Source organism: Sphaerodactylus townsendi, linkage group LG09 (assembly GCF_021028975.2).
Source record: "Sphaerodactylus townsendi isolate TG3544 linkage group LG09, MPM_Stown_v2.3, whole genome shotgun sequence".
Lineage (NCBI taxonomy): Eukaryota > Metazoa > Chordata > Lepidosauria > Squamata > Sphaerodactylidae > Sphaerodactylus > Sphaerodactylus townsendi.
This window is the reverse complement of record NC_059433.1, coordinates 95,944,888-95,964,448: the sequence shown is the minus strand read 5'-3', so window position 1 is coordinate 95,964,448 and position 19,561 is coordinate 95,944,888.

The following is a 19,561-nucleotide window of genomic DNA, read 5'->3' as shown; positions in this document are numbered from 1 at the left end:
TGAGATCCAGGGAAATCTCCTTGGAAGAAAGAGCAACTTCAGTGGGTATCATCTACTGAGGGAGCTCCCTCCCCACTGCCCAGGAACCATCCCAAATATTCAGGGTTTTGTAAGGTTTTTTTTTCTTGGCATCCATGGTCAAGCAGCCTGCAGAAATCCAACATAACTTTCACAGTTCCCTAACGTACCACACAGACATTTCTGCTCTATCTGTAACTGTTGCATAAGATAAAAGATTGACCCTCTAACAAAAAAGGAACAATTTATAAACAATGGAAAAAGACAAAGACTTTATAAAATTAAAGCTTGTTATTGAGAAAGTTGCAAAATAAAATCTGATCATCTAAGGGAGTAATTTAAGATTAATATTAAACTACAGTGGGGGAAAATAGTACAAAGCATTGCTGAGGTTGCTGTGGTAACTTCTCAGTTTTTCCTTAGTAGTCATCTAAATAGTCATGTAAAGCTTTCATTAGTGGCCAGCTCAAATTAGGCCTTCCCTAAGGCAAATTGAACTCACAGATGGACTTCTATTAAAGCTTTTTTTAATTGAATTAGTGATTGTAGTTGTCAGTTGTTTCAAACAGCGTAAGCAGTTTTTCTTTACTGATGCTTTCCACTTTTTAACTTTGCTCTTCCTGTAGTGCCACTCAAGGGCATCATTAGTGAACATTGGGTCAGATACTTAAAAGTTATAACCAAAATCTCTCTTTTTTGCTTTTGTTTTCATGCATACATTTGATTTTCCTTTAATTTCCCCCTCCCCCAGAGACTGAAAGCTTGTATTTCAAAATACACCAATAAGAGATGTGAAGGCTTTGGGGTTTTTCTCCTCCCCCTATTTAAAACAATGGCAAAAGAAGCAAAACAAAGTTAAGTTGGAATAAAGTTGCTAATATTGTCGAAGGCTTTGATCCTCTGAAGATGCAGGCGAAACGTCAGGAAAAAATGCTACTAGAACACTGCCATACAGCCCGGAAACCCAGCAAAGTTGCTAGTAGACTGGGAAACATTGTCTGATTTGTTCTCTGCCTTTAATATCATTTTAATCTGGACAACTCAGCAAGTGGAACTTTTCACAAGCATCATCATATTGATTGTCTGTCTTCATATTAATTGAAAATATCTTGGGATCACTATTTTCTTCAGTATTTTTTCTTCAGTATTATTCCTGGCGAATTCATTCTTAGAGTGTGTCCATAGGGGCAAAGCTAAGAATCTGGCTGCAGACAACATCTAACAATCTATTCTGAGGAAGTGGATTCAATATTCCCATGTAACAGGCACAGCACCAGAGGGCTTAGAGACATTCCACTATTGGATGCTCATATTGCACTGTATATTTTTGGAGAGTTTATTCTTCTCATGATTTTGGGGGGTTTATGTTGTATGCACATTTACACTATTATGTCCGTGGTGCACATTATATAAATATTGTTGCCCATTGAAGCATTATTGTAGCCTAAGGTATAGTTTTTTTTCTGTTTATTTTTTGTCTGATTTGACTCACACTTTACCTATTTGTTGCTGAATTTATCCGTAACTTAAATATGTCCTTTTCTTTTTTTCAAGAGTTCTATTTGTAGAGTGGCTTGGGAGCTGGGATATGGAGGGCATGTAACATTGGCAAAGTCACTGGTATTTCTTCAGTCTTGGGGAAAACCTGGAAATGACATGGATTATTGCTAGAAATCACCAGAAATGCTATGGCTGCCAGCAGAAAAACTCCTGCCATAGCAGTAGACCTGGCGACCCTGCCAACTACTGTGATGTCCGTGTCCAGTCTGAGCAGGTAATATAGTACATACAATTCCTTCTAAAGATCATAATAGAAACAGAAACTTTGCTTTACGCTGCATGAAAATGGCATACATTGTGTTTAAAGCATTATGAAAAAACAAAACAAAATCTAACCACAATGGATTTCCCAGGCATATTATAATGCAGCATTCAAATCTGTTTCTTTCTACCTCATTTTATAGAATTCTGTTAATAAATCATTTTTTAAAAGTATGATAAAGCTGGTTCTGTTAATTTTAATTTACTTCTTTGAAAAATATTGTATTGATTGAATTCCTTGAAGCTATTTATAAATAATAATAATAATAATAATAATAATAATAATAATAATAATAATAATAATAATAATAATAATAATAATAATAATAATAATAATAATAATAATAATATTTAAGTTTAAAATTAAAGCTGGAAGATACAGGACAGACAGCAGGGATTGTTTTAGCATTAAGATGAAACCGTTACTCAGATCTGTAATACTAATAAAAGTGTCCACGTGACCCCTGACTTCTAATACAAAAGTTACATTGGTGTTAGAACAAGGTTGTTTTCTTCAAAGTAACCTTGAATTAAAGTGCATAGGTGACAGGTCAAACAAGGCATCATCACTGCCACAGAATAATGCTTTTCATTTCTTTCTTAAATCAAGAATTAGGCACAGTTCTTTTAGGCACAGTTCTCAGGGAAGTTTAGTCACATGATTCCCATTAATTTTAATAGTACTTGTATTGGTATATCTGCACAGGAATTCACTGGGAATTAATGTCAATAGTTCTCTGAACATTACTGCTGATTTTCATGTTGCTACAAAGGCCCTGAAGGCGAGAAGGACAGAGACACATAATTAAAGTAAAAACAGTCTTTTATGCTTTTCATTTTGCAGTGAAACTTCAGAGGTTAGATTAACAAGATAAATTTGGGGAATAATTTAAACCATATAAACCAAGATTCCTCTTAAATGAGTGACATTCCTTGTTAGGTGAAGTTCTACTGGCTCGCCATGTGTTAACAGAGTCCTAAATAGGAAGGAATGTAAACCAATAAAAAAACCTGGATCATCTTTCAATAATGGAGAGAAATGTTGGAGCTTCTTATCAACATGGGAAAGAGTTTTAAGATAACCATCTTCTCATCTTCTGTACCCTTTTCTGATTTAGTTTCTTTCTTGATTTTTTGGATTGTTTGGCACTGCCTTTTTAACAGACTAGCCCAGAATGCCTCAGTGTAAGCTGGCTGTGCGTGAGAATGGAAGGAAAAGCAGTTTCAATTTTGTAAACTTTGTTCCACAGAAAGATGATAATAGGGTTGTATATTCCTCCACCACAGAACAAAGCATGCTGGCCCTTTTTTGTTGTAAAATACTGCACCTGGGTCCTAGTGCCTACTTAGCCATGGTACCCCCATCCACTTGAAAGTCATTCAATAAATTATAAATGCTCTTGTATCAAAGTACCATGTTCAGTAATGCACAAAATAATGGTTTTGACAAAGACAGCGCGTAAAAATAAATGATAATTCTGATATTGTCGAAGGCTTTCATGGCCGGAATCACTGGTACAATTCTGATATTCATTTGAGACTATATTCTAATGCGGAAGCATACAATTTTCTTGACTACTACACCTCAACTTATCATGGAACAGAGTATAACTGGTCTCCAACATAACATCTCCAAACACAGGCAAAGACAGTTCTGAGCCTAGATGAACAGGATTCAGCAAACACCTTCCTTAAATAAAGGGGTGCCTTGCTTGGCTATGGTGAGATACCTCCCACTGGCAGATTGTTTCGCTCGCTGCTCCATGTGGCAGCAGGAGAAAAACAAACAATGAGATTGCCATTATTTCCCCTGGAAGTAACTCAGGGTAGCACTAGGAATTTCTGCAACCTCTATGGTTCTACAGTACAGTTCCTAGGGATTCCTAGAGCTACCCCACATCATTTCTGGATTATCATGTCATCATCGGAGCTCACCATGTTCCCACCCCTACCCTTAACTATTTGTTATATTTTTCCCCTTCAAGTGCAGTTACTTGCCTGGGGAATGGGAGGTGTGGAAAGAGAAGAATGAATGCCAAGTTTCACTCAGTCCCATATTAGTTTTAATCATGAATTGCAATTTGCATTTGGTATAACTTGTTTCTATTGAAGAATGCATGCCTCTGAATATGTGCAGAATGTGTTTTGAATAGCGTCTGTCAAGCTCTAATCATCACCCTATCAAAAGTCTTGGATTAGGGCGAAAGGATTGAAGCGGTGTGATACTCAGACTACAAATTCTACAGCATGTTCCTGTAGAAAAAGAAAAGCAAGATTCTGGCTAATTCTAAATAAATCTGAGCCAAGAATAATCCCTTACATGAATGCTAAGACTACCAATACTGTGCATGTATACAGAGTGCTTTTTCCACACTACATAACAACCACACATATGTACTTACCTGGTACCAGGGGATAAATTCTAGATCTGAGAGAGAGTTTTGCAGGCAAGTATGTATAATTTAGGGATATATTATTTTAGTAATTAAAACACTAATTTATTTATTTCTTTCCTGCATACTCTCTAGCGCAGCTTTTTATCCTACCCTACAGTCTTATGACCTACAACCTCTCTTGACTCAAGACTGTAGCTACTGACCTAAATCAGCAAAGAATTCCTGGTATTGCCATAAACAAATAATTTTTCTGTGGTTACCTGATACCATATTTCAAATGCTTGTTTCCATGCTAGTTTCATTTTTTATTTATTTCAGAATTATATGACTGTGACTACACAGTTATTGTGTGGTTCATGCCTTGTGGTTTGTGGAAGAACAACTATTCAATGTAATATTACTATGCTCTGACTCAAGAGATGATGGGGACCATAGTACTGTCCTCCACATATATTCATGCATTTTACAAGAATTTCCTGGCTTTAGCAACCCTACTTAAGGCACATACTGAGTTTGTGGAAGAGCTAAGGTTTAAACCAAGAACTCCCTGGGTCATAATTACTACATTGACTATTAATAGGAACAGATGAAACAAAAGAATTAGTATCTCCTTTGTCTATACCAGGGGTAGGGAACCTGCGGCTCTCCAGATGTTCAGGAACTACAATTCCCATCAGCCTGGGGGGGGGGGGGGTGGGGGGGGGGGGGGGTGGGGGGGGGGGGGGGTGGGGGGGGGGGGGGGTGGGGGGGGGGGGGGGTGGGGGGGGGGGGGGGTGGGGGGGGGGGGGGGTGGGGGGGGGGGGGGGTGGGGGGGGGGGGGGGTGGGGGGGGGGGGGGGTGGGGGGGGGGGGGGGTGGGGGGGGGGGGGGGTGGGGGGGGGGGGGGGTGGGGGGGGGGGGGGGTGGGGGGGGGGGGGGGTGGGGGGGGGGGGGGGTGGGGGGGGGGGGGGGTGGGGGGGGGGGGGGGTGGGGGGGGGGGGGGGTGGGGGGGGGGGGGGGTGGGGGGGGGGGGGGGTGGGGGGGGGGGGGGGTGGGGGGGGGGGGGGGTGGGGGGGGGGGGGGGTGGGGGGGGGGGGGGGTGGGGGGGGGGGGGGGTGGGGGGGGGGGGGGGTGGGGGGGGGGGGGGGTGGGGGGGGGGGGGGGTGGGGGGGGGGGGGGGTGGGGGGGGGGGGGGGTGGGGGGGGGGGGGGGTGGGGGGGGGGGGGGGTGGGGGGGGGGGGGGGTGGGGGGGGGGGGGGGTGGGGGGGGGGGGGGGTGGGGGGGGGGGGGGGTGGGGGGGGGGGGGGGTGGGGGGGGGGGGGGGTGGGGGGGGGGGGGGGTGGGGGGGGGGGGGGGTGGGGGGGGGGGGGGGTGGGGGGGGGGGGGGGTGGGGGGGGGGGGGGGTGGGGGGGGGGGGGGGTGGGGGGGGGGGGGGGTGGGGGGGGGGGGGGGTGGGGGGGGGGGGGGGTGGGGGGGGGGGGGGGTGGGGGGGGGGGGGGGTGGGGGGGGGGGGGGGTGGGGGGGGGGGGGGGTGGGGGGGGGGGGGGGTGGGGGGGGGGGGGGGTGGGGGGGGGGGGGGGTGGGGGGGGGGGGGGGTGGGGGGGGGGGGGGGTGGGGGGGGGGGGGGGTGGGGGGGGGGGGGGGTGGGGGGGGGGGGGGGTGGGGGGGGGGGGGGGTGGGGGGGGGGGGGGGTGGGGGGGGGGGGGGGTGGGGGGGGGGGGGGGTGGGGGGGGGGGGGGGTGGGGGGGGGGGGGGGTGGGGGGGGGGGGGGGTGGGGGGGGGGGGGGGTGGGGGGGGGGGGGGGTGGGGGGGGGGGGGGGTGGGGGGGGGGGGGGGTGGGGGGGGGGGGGGGTGGGGGGGGGGGGGGGTGGGGGGGGGGGGGGGTGGGGGGGGGGGGGGGTGGGGGGGGGGGGGGGTGGGGGGGGGGGGGGGTGGGGGGGGGGGGGGGTGGGGGGGGGGGGGGGTGGGGGGGGGGGGGGGTGGGGGGGGGGGGGGGTGGGGGGGGGGGGGGGTGGGGGGGGGGGGGGGTGGGGGGGGGGGGGGGTGGGGGGGGGGGGGGGTGGGGGGGGGGGGGGGTGGGGGGGGGGGGGGGTGGGGGGGGGGGGGGGTGGGGGGGGGGGGGGGTGGGGGGGGGGGGGGGTGGGGGGGGGGGGGGGTGGGGGGGGGGGGGGGTGGGGGGGGGGGGGGGTGGGGGGGGGGGGGGGTGGGGGGGGGGGGGGGTGGGGGGGGGGGGGGGTGGGGGGGGGGGGGGGTGGGGGGGGGGGGGGGTGGGGGGGGGGGGGGGTGGGGGGGGGGGGGGGTGGGGGGGGGGGGGGGTGGGGGGGGGGGGGGGTGGGGGGGGGGGGGGGTGGGGGGGGGGGGGGGTGGGGGGGGGGGGGGGTGGGGGGGGGGGGGGGTGGGGGGGGGGGGGGGTGGGGGGGGGGGGGGGTGGGGGGGGGGGGGGGTGGGGGGGGGGGGGGGTGGGGGGGGGGGGGGGTGGGGGGGGGGGGGGGTGGGGGGGGGGGGGGGTGGGGGGGGGGGGGGGTGGGGGGGGGGGGGGGTGGGGGGGGGGGGGGGTGGGGGGGGGGGGGGGTGGGGGGGGGGGGGGGTGGGGGGGGGGGGGGGTGGGGGGGGGGGGGGGTGGGGGGGGGGGGGGGTGGGGGGGGGGGGGGGTGGGGGGGGGGGGGGGTGGGGGGGGGGGGGGGTGGGGGGGGGGGGGGGTGGGGGGGGGGGGGGGTGGGGGGGGGGGGGGGTGGGGGGGGGGGGGGGTGGGGGGGGGGGGGGGTGGGGGGGGGGGGGGGTGGGGGGGGGGGGGGGTGGGGGGGGGGGGGGGTGGGGGGGGGGGGGGGTGGGGGGGGGGGGGGGTGGGGGGGGGGGGGGGTGGGGGGGGGGGGGGGTGGGGGGGGGGGGGGGTGGGGGGGGGGGGGGGTGGGGGGGGGGGGGGGTGGGGGGGGGGGGGGGTGGGGGGGGGGGGGGGTGGGGGGGGGGGGGGGTGGGGGGGGGGGGGGGTGGGGGGGGGGGGGGGTGGGGGGGGGGGGGGGTGGGGGGGGGGGGGGGTGGGGGGGGGGGGGGGTGGGGGGGGGGGGGGGTGGGGGGGGGGGGGGGTGGGGGGGGGGGGGGGTGGGGGGGGGGGGGGGTGGGGGGGGGGGGGGGTGGGGGGGGGGGGGGGTGGGGGGGGGGGGGGGTGGGGGGGGGGGGGGGTGGGGGGGGGGGGGGGTGGGGGGGGGGGGGGGTGGGGGGGGGGGGGGGTGGGGGGGGGGGGGGGTGGGGGGGGGGGGGGGTGGGGGGGGGGGGGGGTGGGGGGGGGGGGGGGTGGGGGGGGGGGGGGGTGGGGGGGGGGGGGGGTGGGGGGGGGGGGGGGTGGGGGGGGGGGGGGGTGGGGGGGGGGGGGGGTGGGGGGGGGGGGGGGTGGGGGGGGGGGGGGGTGGGGGGGGGGGGGGGTGGGGGGGGGGGGGGGTGGGGGGGGGGGGGGGTGGGGGGGGGGGGGGGTGGGGGGGGGGGGGGGTGGGGGGGGGGGGGGGTGGGGGGGGGGGGGGGTGGGGGGGGGGGGGGGTGGGGGGGGGGGGGGGTGGGGGGGGGGGGGGGTGGGGGGGGGGGGGGGTGGGGGGGGGGGGGGGTGGGGGGGGGGGGGGGTGGGGGGGGGGGGGGGTGGGGGGGGGGGGGGGTGGGGGGGGGGGGGGGTGGGGGGGGGGGGGGGTGGGGGGGGGGGGGGGTGGGGGGGGGGGGGGGTGGGGGGGGGGGGGGGTGGGGGGGGGGGGGGGTGGGGGGGGGGGGGGGTGGGGGGGGGGGGGGGTGGGGGGGGGGGGGGGTGGGGGGGGGGGGGGGTGGGGGGGGGGGGGGGTGGGGGGGGGGGGGGGTGGGGGGGGGGGGGGGTGGGGGGGGGGGGGGGTGGGGGGGGGGGGGGGTGGGGGGGGGGGGGGGTGGGGGGGGGGGGGGGTGGGGGGGGGGGGGGGTGGGGGGGGGGGGGGGTGGGGGGGGGGGGGGGTGGGGGGGGGGGGGGGTGGGGGGGGGGGGGGGTGGGGGGGGGGGGGGGTGGGGGGGGGGGGGGGTGGGGGGGGGGGGGGGTGGGGGGGGGGGGGGGTGGGGGGGGGGGGGGGTGGGGGGGGGGGGGGGTGGGGGGGGGGGGGGGTGGGGGGGGGGGGGGGTGGGGGGGGGGGGGGGTGGGGGGGGGGGGGGGTGGGGGGGGGGGGGGGTGGGGGGGGGGGGGGGTGGGGGGGGGGGGGGGTGGGGGGGGGGGGGGGTGGGGGGGGGGGGGGGTGGGGGGGGGGGGGGGTGGGGGGGGGGGGGGGTGGGGGGGGGGGGGGGTGGGGGGGGGGGGGGGTGGGGGGGGGGGGGGGTGGGGGGGGGGGGGGGTGGGGGGGGGGGGGGGTGGGGGGGGGGGGGGGTGGGGGGGGGGGGGGGTGGGGGGGGGGGGGGGTGGGGGGGGGGGGGGGTGGGGGGGGGGGGGGGTGGGGGGGGGGGGGGGTGGGGGGGGGGGGGGGTGGGGGGGGGGGGGGGTGGGGGGGGGGGGGGGTGGGGGGGGGGGGGGGTGGGGGGGGGGGGGGGTGGGGGGGGGGGGGGGTGGGGGGGGGGGGGGGTGGGGGGGGGGGGGGGTGGGGGGGGGGGGGGGTGGGGGGGGGGGGGGGTGGGGGGGGGGGGGGGTGGGGGGGGGGGGGGGTGGGGGGGGGGGGGGGTGGGGGGGGGGGGGGGTGGGGGGGGGGGGGGGTGGGGGGGGGGGGGGGTGGGGGGGGGGGGGGGTGGGGGGGGGGGGGGGTGGGGGGGGGGGGGGGTGGGGGGGGGGGGGGGTGGGGGGGGGGGGGGGTGGGGGGGGGGGGGGGTGGGGGGGGGGGGGGGTGGGGGGGGGGGGGGGTGGGGGGGGGGGGGGGTGGGGGGGGGGGGGGGTGGGGGGGGGGGGGGGTGGGGGGGGGGGGGGGTGGGGGGGGGGGGGGGTGGGGGGGGGGGGGGGTGGGGGGGGGGGGGGGTGGGGGGGGGGGGGGGTGGGGGGGGGGGGGGGTGGGGGGGGGGGGGGGTGGGGGGGGGGGGGGGTGGGGGGGGGGGGGGGTGGGGGGGGGGGGGGGTGGGGGGGGGGGGGGGTGGGGGGGGGGGGGGGTGGGGGGGGGGGGGGGTGGGGGGGGGGGGGGGTGGGGGGGGGGGGGGGTGGGGGGGGGGGGGGGTGGGGGGGGGGGGGGGTGGGGGGGGGGGGGGGTGGGGGGGGGGGGGGGTGGGGGGGGGGGGGGGTGGGGGGGGGGGGGGGTGGGGGGGGGGGGGGGTGGGGGGGGGGGGGGGTGGGGGGGGGGGGGGGTGGGGGGGGGGGGGGGTGGGGGGGGGGGGGGGTGGGGGGGGGGGGGGGTGGGGGGGGGGGGGGGTGGGGGGGGGGGGGGGTGGGGGGGGGGGGGGGTGGGGGGGGGGGGGGGTGGGGGGGGGGGGGGGTGGGGGGGGGGGGGGGTGGGGGGGGGGGGGGGTGGGGGGGGGGGGGGGTGGGGGGGGGGGGGGGTGGGGGGGGGGGGGGGTGGGGGGGGGGGGGGGTGGGGGGGGGGGGGGGTGGGGGGGGGGGGGGGTGGGGGGGGGGGGGGGTGGGGGGGGGGGGGGGTGGGGGGGGGGGGGGGTGGGGGGGGGGGGGGGTGGGGGGGGGGGGGGGTGGGGGGGGGGGGGGGTGGGGGGGGGGGGGGGTGGGGGGGGGGGGGGGTGGGGGGGGGGGGGGGTGGGGGGGGGGGGGGGTGGGGGGGGGGGGGGGTGGGGGGGGGGGGGGGTGGGGGGGGGGGGGGGTGGGGGGGGGGGGGGGTGGGGGGGGGGGGGGGTGGGGGGGGGGGGGGGTGGGGGGGGGGGGGGGTGGGGGGGGGGGGGGGTGGGGGGGGGGGGGGGTGGGGGGGGGGGGGGGTGGGGGGGGGGGGGGGTGGGGGGGGGGGGGGGTGGGGGGGGGGGGGGGTGGGGGGGGGGGGGGGTGGGGGGGGGGGGGGGTGGGGGGGGGGGGGGGTGGGGGGGGGGGGGGGTGGGGGGGGGGGGGGGTGGGGGGGGGGGGGGGTGGGGGGGGGGGGGGGTGGGGGGGGGGGGGGGTGGGGGGGGGGGGGGGTGGGGGGGGGGGGGGGTGGGGGGGGGGGGGGGTGGGGGGGGGGGGGGGTGGGGGGGGGGGGGGGTGGGGGGGGGGGGGGGTGGGGGGGGGGGGGGGTGGGGGGGGGGGGGGGTGGGGGGGGGGGGGGGTGGGGGGGGGGGGGGGTGGGGGGGGGGGGGGGTGGGGGGGGGGGGGGGTGGGGGGGGGGGGGGGTGGGGGGGGGGGGGGGTGGGGGGGGGGGGGGGTGGGGGGGGGGGGGGGTGGGGGGGGGGGGGGGTGGGGGGGGGGGGGGGTGGGGGGGGGGGGGGGTGGGGGGGGGGGGGGGTGGGGGGGGGGGGGGGTGGGGGGGGGGGGGGGTGGGGGGGGGGGGGGGTGGGGGGGGGGGGGGGTGGGGGGGGGGGGGGGTGGGGGGGGGGGGGGGTGGGGGGGGGGGGGGGTGGGGGGGGGGGGGGGTGGGGGGGGGGGGGGGTGGGGGGGGGGGGGGGTGGGGGGGGGGGGGGGTGGGGGGGGGGGGGGGTGGGGGGGGGGGGGGGTGGGGGGGGGGGGGGGTGGGGGGGGGGGGGGGTGGGGGGGGGGGGGGGTGGGGGGGGGGGGGGGTGGGGGGGGGGGGGGGTGGGGGGGGGGGGGGGTGGGGGGGGGGGGGGGTGGGGGGGGGGGGGGGTGGGGGGGGGGGGGGGTGGGGGGGGGGGGGGGTGGGGGGGGGGGGGGGTGGGGGGGGGGGGGGGTGGGGGGGGGGGGGGGTGGGGGGGGGGGGGGGTGGGGGGGGGGGGGGGTGGGGGGGGGGGGGGGTGGGGGGGGGGGGGGGTGGGGGGGGGGGGGGGTGGGGGGGGGGGGGGGTGGGGGGGGGGGGGGGTGGGGGGGGGGGGGGGTGGGGGGGGGGGGGGGTGGGGGGGGGGGGGGGTGGGGGGGGGGGGGGGTGGGGGGGGGGGGGGGTGGGGGGGGGGGGGGGTGGGGGGGGGGGGGGGTGGGGGGGGGGGGGGGTGGGGGGGGGGGGGGGTGGGGGGGGGGGGGGGTGGGGGGGGGGGGGGGTGGGGGGGGGGGGGGGTGGGGGGGGGGGGGGGTGGGGGGGGGGGGGGGTGGGGGGGGGGGGGGGTGGGGGGGGGGGGGGGTGGGGGGGGGGGGGGGTGGGGGGGGGGGGGGGTGGGGGGGGGGGGGGGTGGGGGGGGGGGGGGGTGGGGGGGGGGGGGGGTGGGGGGGGGGGGGGGTGGGGGGGGGGGGGGGTGGGGGGGGGGGGGGGTGGGGGGGGGGGGGGGTGGGGGGGGGGGGGGGTGGGGGGGGGGGGGGGTGGGGGGGGGGGGGGGTGGGGGGGGGGGGGGGTGGGGGGGGGGGGGGGTGGGGGGGGGGGGGGGTGGGGGGGGGGGGGGGTGGGGGGGGGGGGGGGTGGGGGGGGGGGGGGGTGGGGGGGGGGGGGGGTGGGGGGGGGGGGGGGTGGGGGGGGGGGGGGGTGGGGGGGGGGGGGGGTGGGGGGGGGGGGGGGTGGGGGGGGGGGGGGGTGGGGGGGGGGGGGGGTGGGGGGGGGGGGGGGTGGGGGGGGGGGGGGGTGGGGGGGGGGGGGGGTGGGGGGGGGGGGGGGTGGGGGGGGGGGGGGGTGGGGGGGGGGGGGGGTGGGGGGGGGGGGGGGTGGGGGGGGGGGGGGGTGGGGGGGGGGGGGGGTGGGGGGGGGGGGGGGTGGGGGGGGGGGGGGGTGGGGGGGGGGGGGGGTGGGGGGGGGGGGGGGTGGGGGGGGGGGGGGGTGGGGGGGGGGGGGGGTGGGGGGGGGGGGGGGTGGGGGGGGGGGGGGGTGGGGGGGGGGGGGGGTGGGGGGGGGGGGGGGTGGGGGGGGGGGGGGGTGGGGGGGGGGGGGGGTGGGGGGGGGGGGGGGTGGGGGGGGGGGGGGGTGGGGGGGGGGGGGGGTGGGGGGGGGGGGGGGTGGGGGGGGGGGGGGGTGGGGGGGGGGGGGGGTGGGGGGGGGGGGGGGTGGGGGGGGGGGGGGGTGGGGGGGGGGGGGGGTGGGGGGGGGGGGGGGTGGGGGGGGGGGGGGGTGGGGGGGGGGGGGGGTGGGGGGGGGGGGGGGTGGGGGGGGGGGGGGGTGGGGGGGGGGGGGGGTGGGGGGGGGGGGGGGTGGGGGGGGGGGGGGGTGGGGGGGGGGGGGGGTGGGGGGGGGGGGGGGTGGGGGGGGGGGGGGGTGGGGGGGGGGGGGGGTGGGGGGGGGGGGGGGTGGGGGGGGGGGGGGGTGGGGGGGGGGGGGGGTGGGGGGGGGGGGGGGTGGGGGGGGGGGGGGGTGGGGGGGGGGGGGGGTGGGGGGGGGGGGGGGTGGGGGGGGGGGGGGGTGGGGGGGGGGGGGGGTGGGGGGGGGGGGGGGTGGGGGGGGGGGGGGGTGGGGGGGGGGGGGGGTGGGGGGGGGGGGGGGTGGGGGGGGGGGGGGGTGGGGGGGGGGGGGGGTGGGGGGGGGGGGGGGTGGGGGGGGGGGGGGGTGGGGGGGGGGGGGGGTGGGGGGGGGGGGGGGTGGGGGGGGGGGGGGGTGGGGGGGGGGGGGGGTGGGGGGGGGGGGGGGTGGGGGGGGGGGGGGGTGGGGGGGGGGGGGGGTGGGGGGGGGGGGGGGTGGGGGGGGGGGGGGGTGGGGGGGGGGGGGGGTGGGGGGGGGGGGGGGTGGGGGGGGGGGGGGGTGGGGGGGGGGGGGGGTGGGGGGGGGGGGGGGTGGGGGGGGGGGGGGGTGGGGGGGGGGGGGGGTGGGGGGGGGGGGGGGTGGGGGGGGGGGGGGGTGGGGGGGGGGGGGGGTGGGGGGGGGGGGGGGTGGGGGGGGGGGGGGGTGGGGGGGGGGGGGGGTGGGGGGGGGGGGGGGTGGGGGGGGGGGGGGGTGGGGGGGGGGGGGGGTGGGGGGGGGGGGGGGTGGGGGGGGGGGGGGGTGGGGGGGGGGGGGGGTGGGGGGGGGGGGGGGTGGGGGGGGGGGGGGGTGGGGGGGGGGGGGGGTGGGGGGGGGGGGGGGTGGGGGGGGGGGGGGGTGGGGGGGGGGGGGGGTGGGGGGGGGGGGGGGTGGGGGGGGGGGGGGGTGGGGGGGGGGGGGGGTGGGGGGGGGGGGGGGTGGGGGGGGGGGGGGGTGGGGGGGGGGGGGGGTGGGGGGGGGGGGGGGTGGGGGGGGGGGGGGGTGGGGGGGGGGGGGGGTGGGGGGGGGGGGGGGTGGGGGGGGGGGGGGGTGGGGGGGGGGGGGGGTGGGGGGGGGGGGGGGTGGGGGGGGGGGGGGGTGGGGGGGGGGGGGGGTGGGGGGGGGGGGGGGTGGGGGGGGGGGGGGGTGGGGGGGGGGGGGGGTGGGGGGGGGGGGGGGTGGGGGGGGGGGGGGGTGGGGGGGGGGGGGGGTGGGGGGGGGGGGGGGTGGGGGGGGGGGGGGGTGGGGGGGGGGGGGGGTGGGGGGGGGGGGGGGTGGGGGGGGGGGGGGGTGGGGGGGGGGGGGGGTGGGGGGGGGGGGGGGTGGGGGGGGGGGGGGGTGGGGGGGGGGGGGGGTGGGGGGGGGGGGGGGTGGGGGGGGGGGGGGGTGGGGGGGGGGGGGGGTGGGGGGGGGGGGGGGTGGGGGGGGGGGGGGGTGGGGGGGGGGGGGGGTGGGGGGGGGGGGGGGTGGGGGGGGGGGGGGGTGGGGGGGGGGGGGGGTGGGGGGGGGGGGGGGTGGGGGGGGGGGGGGGTGGGGGGGGGGGGGGGTGGGGGGGGGGGGGGGTGGGGGGGGGGGGGGGTGGGGGGGGGGGGGGGTGGGGGGGGGGGGGGGTGGGGGGGGGGGGGGGTGGGGGGGGGGGGGGGTGGGGGGGGGGGGGGGTGGGGGGGGGGGGGGGTGGGGGGGGGGGGGGGTGGGGGGGGGGGGGGGTGGGGGGGGGGGGGGGTGGGGGGGGGGGGGGGTGGGGGGGGGGGGGGGTGGGGGGGGGGGGGGGTGGGGGGGGGGGGGGGTGGGGGGGGGGGGGGGTGGGGGGGGGGGGGGGTGGGGGGGGGGGGGGGTGGGGGGGGGGGGGGGTGGGGGGGGGGGGGGGTGGGGGGGGGGGGGGGTGGGGGGGGGGGGGGGTGGGGGGGGGGGGGGGTGGGGGGGGGGGGGGGTGGGGGGGGGGGGGGGTGGGGGGGGGGGGGGGTGGGGGGGGGGGGGGGTGGGGGGGGGGGGGGGTGGGGGGGGGGGGGGGTGGGGGGGGGGGGGGGTGGGGGGGGGGGGGGGTGGGGGGGGGGGGGGGTGGGGGGGGGGGGGGGTGGGGGGGGGGGGGGGTGGGGGGGGGGGGGGGTGGGGGGGGGGGGGGGTGGGGGGGGGGGGGGGTGGGGGGGGGGGGGGGTGGGGGGGGGGGGGGGTGGGGGGGGGGGGGGGTGGGGGGGGGGGGGGGTGGGGGGGGGGGGGGGTGGGGGGGGGGGGGGGTGGGGGGGGGGGGGGGTGGGGGGGGGGGGGGGTGGGGGGGGGGGGGGGTGGGGGGGGGGGGGGGTGGGGGGGGGGGGGGGTGGGGGGGGGGGGGGGTGGGGGGGGGGGGGGGTGGGGGGGGGGGGGGGTGGGGGGGGGGGGGGGTGGGGGGGGGGGGGGGTGGGGGGGGGGGGGGGTGGGGGGGGGGGGGGGTGGGGGGGGGGGGGGGTGGGGGGGGGGGGGGGTGGGGGGGGGGGGGGGTGGGGGGGGGGGGGGGTGGGGGGGGGGGGGGGTGGGGGGGGGGGGGGGTGGGGGGGGGGGGGGGTGGGGGGGGGGGGGGGTGGGGGGGGGGGGGGGTGGGGGGGGGGGGGGGTGGGGGGGGGGGGGGGTGGGGGGGGGGGGGGGTGGGGGGGGGGGGGGGTGGGGGGGGGGGGGGGTGGGGGGGGGGGGGGGTGGGGGGGGGGGGGGGTGGGGGGGGGGGGGGGTGGGGGGGGGGGGGGGTGGGGGGGGGGGGGGGTGGGGGGGGGGGGGGGTGGGGGGGGGGGGGGGTGGGGGGGGGGGGGGGTGGGGGGGGGGGGGGGTGGGGGGGGGGGGGGGTGGGGGGGGGGGGGGGTGGGGGGGGGGGGGGGTGGGGGGGGGGGGGGGTGGGGGGGGGGGGGGGTGGGGGGGGGGGGGGGTGGGGGGGGGGGGGGGTGGGGGGGGGGGGGGGTGGGGGGGGGGGGGGGTGGGGGGGGGGGGGGGTGGGGGGGGGGGGGGGTGGGGGGGGGGGGGGGTGGGGGGGGGGGGGGGTGGGGGGGGGGGGGGGTGGGGGGGGGGGGGGGTGGGGGGGGGGGGGGGTGGGGGGGGGGGGGGGTGGGGGGGGGGGGGGGTGGGGGGGGGGGGGGGTGGGGGGGGGGGGGGGTGGGGGGGGGGGGGGGTGGGGGGGGGGGGGGGTGGGGGGGGGGGGGGGTGGGGGGGGGGGGGGGTGGGGGGGGGGGGGGGTGGGGGGGGGGGGGGGTGGGGGGGGGGGGGGGTGGGGGGGGGGGGGGGTGGGGGGGGGGGGGGGTGGGGGGGGGGGGGGGTGGGGGGGGGGGGGGGTGGGGGGGGGGGGGGGTGGGGGGGGGGGGGGGTGGGGGGGGGGGGGGGTGGGGGGGGGGGGGGGTGGGGGGGGGGGGGGGTGGGGGGGGGGGGGGGTGGGGGGGGGGGGGGGTGGGGGGGGGGGGGGGTGGGGGGGGGGGGGGGTGGGGGGGGGGGGGGGTGGGGGGGGGGGGGGGTGGGGGGGGGGGGGGGTGGGGGGGGGGGGGGGTGGGGGGGGGGGGGGGTGGGGGGGGGGGGGGGTGGGGGGGGGGGGGGGTGGGGGGGGGGGGGGGTGGGGGGGGGGGGGGGTGGGGGGGGGGGGGGGTGGGGGGGGGGGGGGGTGGGGGGGGGGGGGGGTGGGGGGGGGGGGGGGTGGGGGGGGGGGGGGGTGGGGGGGGGGGGGGGTGGGGGGGGGGGGGGGTGGGGGGGGGGGGGGGTGGGGGGGGGGGGGGGTGGGGGGGGGGGGGGGTGGGGGGGGGGGGGGGTGGGGGGGGGGGGGGGTGGGGGGGGGGGGGGGTGGGGGGGGGGGGGGGTGGGGGGGGGGGGGGGTGGGGGGGGGGGGGGGTGGGGGGGGGGGGGGGTGGGGGGGGGGGGGGGTGGGGGGGGGGGGGGGTGGGGGGGGGGGGGGGTGGGGGGGGGGGGGGGTGGGGGGGGGGGGGGGTGGGGGGGGGGGGGGGTGGGGGGGGGGGGGGGTGGGGGGGGGGGGGGGTGGGGGGGGGGGGGGGTGGGGGGGGGGGGGGGTGGGGGGGGGGGGGGGTGGGGGGGGGGGGGGGTGGGGGGGGGGGGGGGTGGGGGGGGGGGGGGGTGGGGGGGGGGGGGGGTGGGGGGGGGGGGGGGTGGGGGGGGGGGGGGGTGGGGGGGGGGGGGGGTGGGGGGGGGGGGGGGTGGGGGGGGGGGGGGGTGGGGGGGGGGGGGGGTGGGGGGGGGGGGGGGTGGGGGGGGGGGGGGGTGGGGGGGGGGGGGGGTGGGGGGGGGGGGGGGTGGGGGGGGGGGGGGGTGGGGGGGGGGGGGGGTGGGGGGGGGGGGGGGTGGGGGGGGGGGGGGGTGGGGGGGGGGGGGGGTGGGGGGGGGGGGGGGTGGGGGGGGGGGGGGGTGGGGGGGGGGGGGGGTGGGGGGGGGGGGGGGTGGGGGGGGGGGGGGGTGGGGGGGGGGGGGGGTGGGGGGGGGGGGGGGTGGGGGGGGGGGGGGGTGGGGGGGGGGGGGGGTGGGGGGGGGGGGGGGTGGGGGGGGGGGGGGGTGGGGGGGGGGGGGGGTGGGGGGGGGGGGGGGTGGGGGGGGGGGGGGGTGGGGGGGGGGGGGGGTGGGGGGGGGGGGGGGTGGGGGGGGGGGGGGGTGGGGGGGGGGGGGGGTGGGGGGGGGGGGGGGTGGGGGGGGGGGGGGGTGGGGGGGGGGGGGGGTGGGGGGGGGGGGGGGTGGGGGGGGGGGGGGGTGGGGGGGGGGGGGGGTGGGGGGGGGGGGGGGTGGGGGGGGGGGGGGGTGGGGGGGGGGGGGGGTGGGGGGGGGGGGGGGTGGGGGGGGGGGGGGGTGGGGGGGGGGGGGGGTGGGGGGGGGGGGGGGTGGGGGGGGGGGGGGGTGGGGGGGGGGGGGGGTGGGGGGGGGGGGGGGTGGGGGGGGGGGGGGGTGGGGGGGGGGGGGGGTGGGGGGGGGGGGGGGTGGGGGGGGGGGGGGGTGGGGGGGGGGGGGGGTGGGGGGGGGGGGGGGTGGGGGGGGGGGGGGGTGGGGGGGGGGGGGGGTGGGGGGGGGGGGGGGTGGGGGGGGGGGGGGGTGGGGGGGGGGGGGGGTGGGGGGGGGGGGGGGTGGGGGGGGGGGGGGGTGGGGGGGGGGGGGGGTGGGGGGGGGGGGGGGTGGGGGGGGGGGGGGGTGGGGGGGGGGGGGGGTGGGGGGGGGGGGGGGTGGGGGGGGGGGGGGGTGGGGGGGGGGGGGGGTGGGGGGGGGGGGGGGTGGGGGGGGGGGGGGGTGGGGGGGGGGGGGGGTGGGGGGGGGGGGGGGTGGGGGGGGGGGGGGGTGGGGGGGGGGGGGGGTGGGGGGGGGGGGGGGTGGGGGGGGGGGGGGGTGGGGGGGGGGGGGGGTGGGGGGGGGGGGGGGTGGGGGGGGGGGGGGGTGGGGGGGGGGGGGGGTGGGGGGGGGGGGGGGTGGGGGGGGGGGGGGGTGGGGGGGGGGGGGGGTGGGGGGGGGGGGGGGTGGGGGGGGGGGGGGGTGGGGGGGGGGGGGGGTGGGGGGGGGGGGGGGTGGGGGGGGGGGGGGGTGGGGGGGGGGGGGGGTGGGGGGGGGGGGGGGTGGGGGGGGGGGGGGGTGGGGGGGGGGGGGGGTGGGGGGGGGGGGGGGTGGGGGGGGGGGGGGGTGGGGGGGGGGGGGGGTGGGGGGGGGGGGGGGTGGGGGGGGGGGGGGGTGGGGGGGGGGGGGGGTGGGGGGGGGGGGGGGTGGGGGGGGGGGGGGGTGGGGGGGGGGGGGGGTGGGGGGGGGGGGGGGTGGGGGGGGGGGGGGGTGGGGGGGGGGGGGGGTGGGGGGGGGGGGGGGTGGGGGGGGGGGGGGGTGGGGGGGGGGGGGGGTGGGGGGGGGGGGGGGTGGGGGGGGGGGGGGGTGGGGGGGGGGGGGGGTGGGGGGGGGGGGGGGTGGGGGGGGGGGGGGGTGGGGGGGGGGGGGGGTGGGGGGGGGGGGGGGTGGGGGGGGGGGGGGGTGGGGGGGGGGGGGGGTGGGGGGGGGGGGGGGTGGGGGGGGGGGGGGGTGGGGGGGGGGGGGGGTGGGGGGGGGGGGGGGTGGGGGGGGGGGGGGGTGGGGGGGGGGGGGGGTGGGGGGGGGGGGGGGTGGGGGGGGGGGGGGGTGGGGGGGGGGGGGGGTGGGGGGGGGGGGGGGTGGGGGGGGGGGGGGGTGGGGGGGGGGGGGGGTGGGGGGGGGGGGGGGTGGGGGGGGGGGGGGGTGGGGGGGGGGGGGGGTGGGGGGGGGGGGGGGTGGGGGGGGGGGGGGGTGGGGGGGGGGGGGGGTGGGGGGGGGGGGGGGTGGGGGGGGGGGGGGGTGGGGGGGGGGGGGGGTGGGGGGGGGGGGGGGTGGGGGGGGGGGGGGGTGGGGGGGGGGGGGGGTGGGGGGGGGGGGGGGTGGGGGGGGGGGGGGGTGGGGGGGGGGGGGGGTGGGGGGGGGGGGGGGTGGGGGGGGGGGGGGGTGGGGGGGGGGGGGGGTGGGGGGGGGGGGGGGTGGGGGGGGGGGGGGGTGGGGGGGGGGGGGGGTGGGGGGGGGGGGGGGTGGGGGGGGGGGGGGGTGGGGGGGGGGGGGGGTGGGGGGGGGGGGGGGTGGGGGGGGGGGGGGGTGGGGGGGGGGGGGGGTGGGGGGGGGGGGGGGTGGGGGGGGGGGGGGGTGGGGGGGGGGGGGGGTGGGGGGGGGGGGGGGTGGGGGGGGGGGGGGGTGGGGGGGGGGGGGGGTGGGGGGGGGGGGGGGTGGGGGGGGGGGGGGGTGGGGGGGGGGGGGGGTGGGGGGGGGGGGGGGTGGGGGGGGGGGGGGGTGGGGGGGGGGGGGGGTGGGGGGGGGGGGGGGTGGGGGGGGGGGGGGGTGGGGGGGGGGGGGGGTGGGGGGGGGGGGGGGTGGGGGGGGGGGGGGGTGGGGGGGGGGGGGGGTGGGGGGGGGGGGGGGTGGGGGGGGGGGGGGGTGGGGGGGGGGGGGGGTGGGGGGGGGGGGGGGTGGGGGGGGGGGGGGGTGGGGGGGGGGGGGGGTGGGGGGGGGGGGGGGTGGGGGGGGGGGGGGGTGGGGGGGGGGGGGGGTGGGGGGGGGGGGGGGTGGGGGGGGGGGGGGGTGGGGGGGGGGGGGGGTGGGGGGGGGGGGGGGTGGGGGGGGGGGGGGGTGGGGGGGGGGGGGGGTGGGGGGGGGGGGGGGTGGGGGGGGGGGGGGGTGGGGGGGGGGGGGGGTGGGGGGGGGGGGGGGTGGGGGGGGGGGGGGGTGGGGGGGGGGGGGGGTGGGGGGG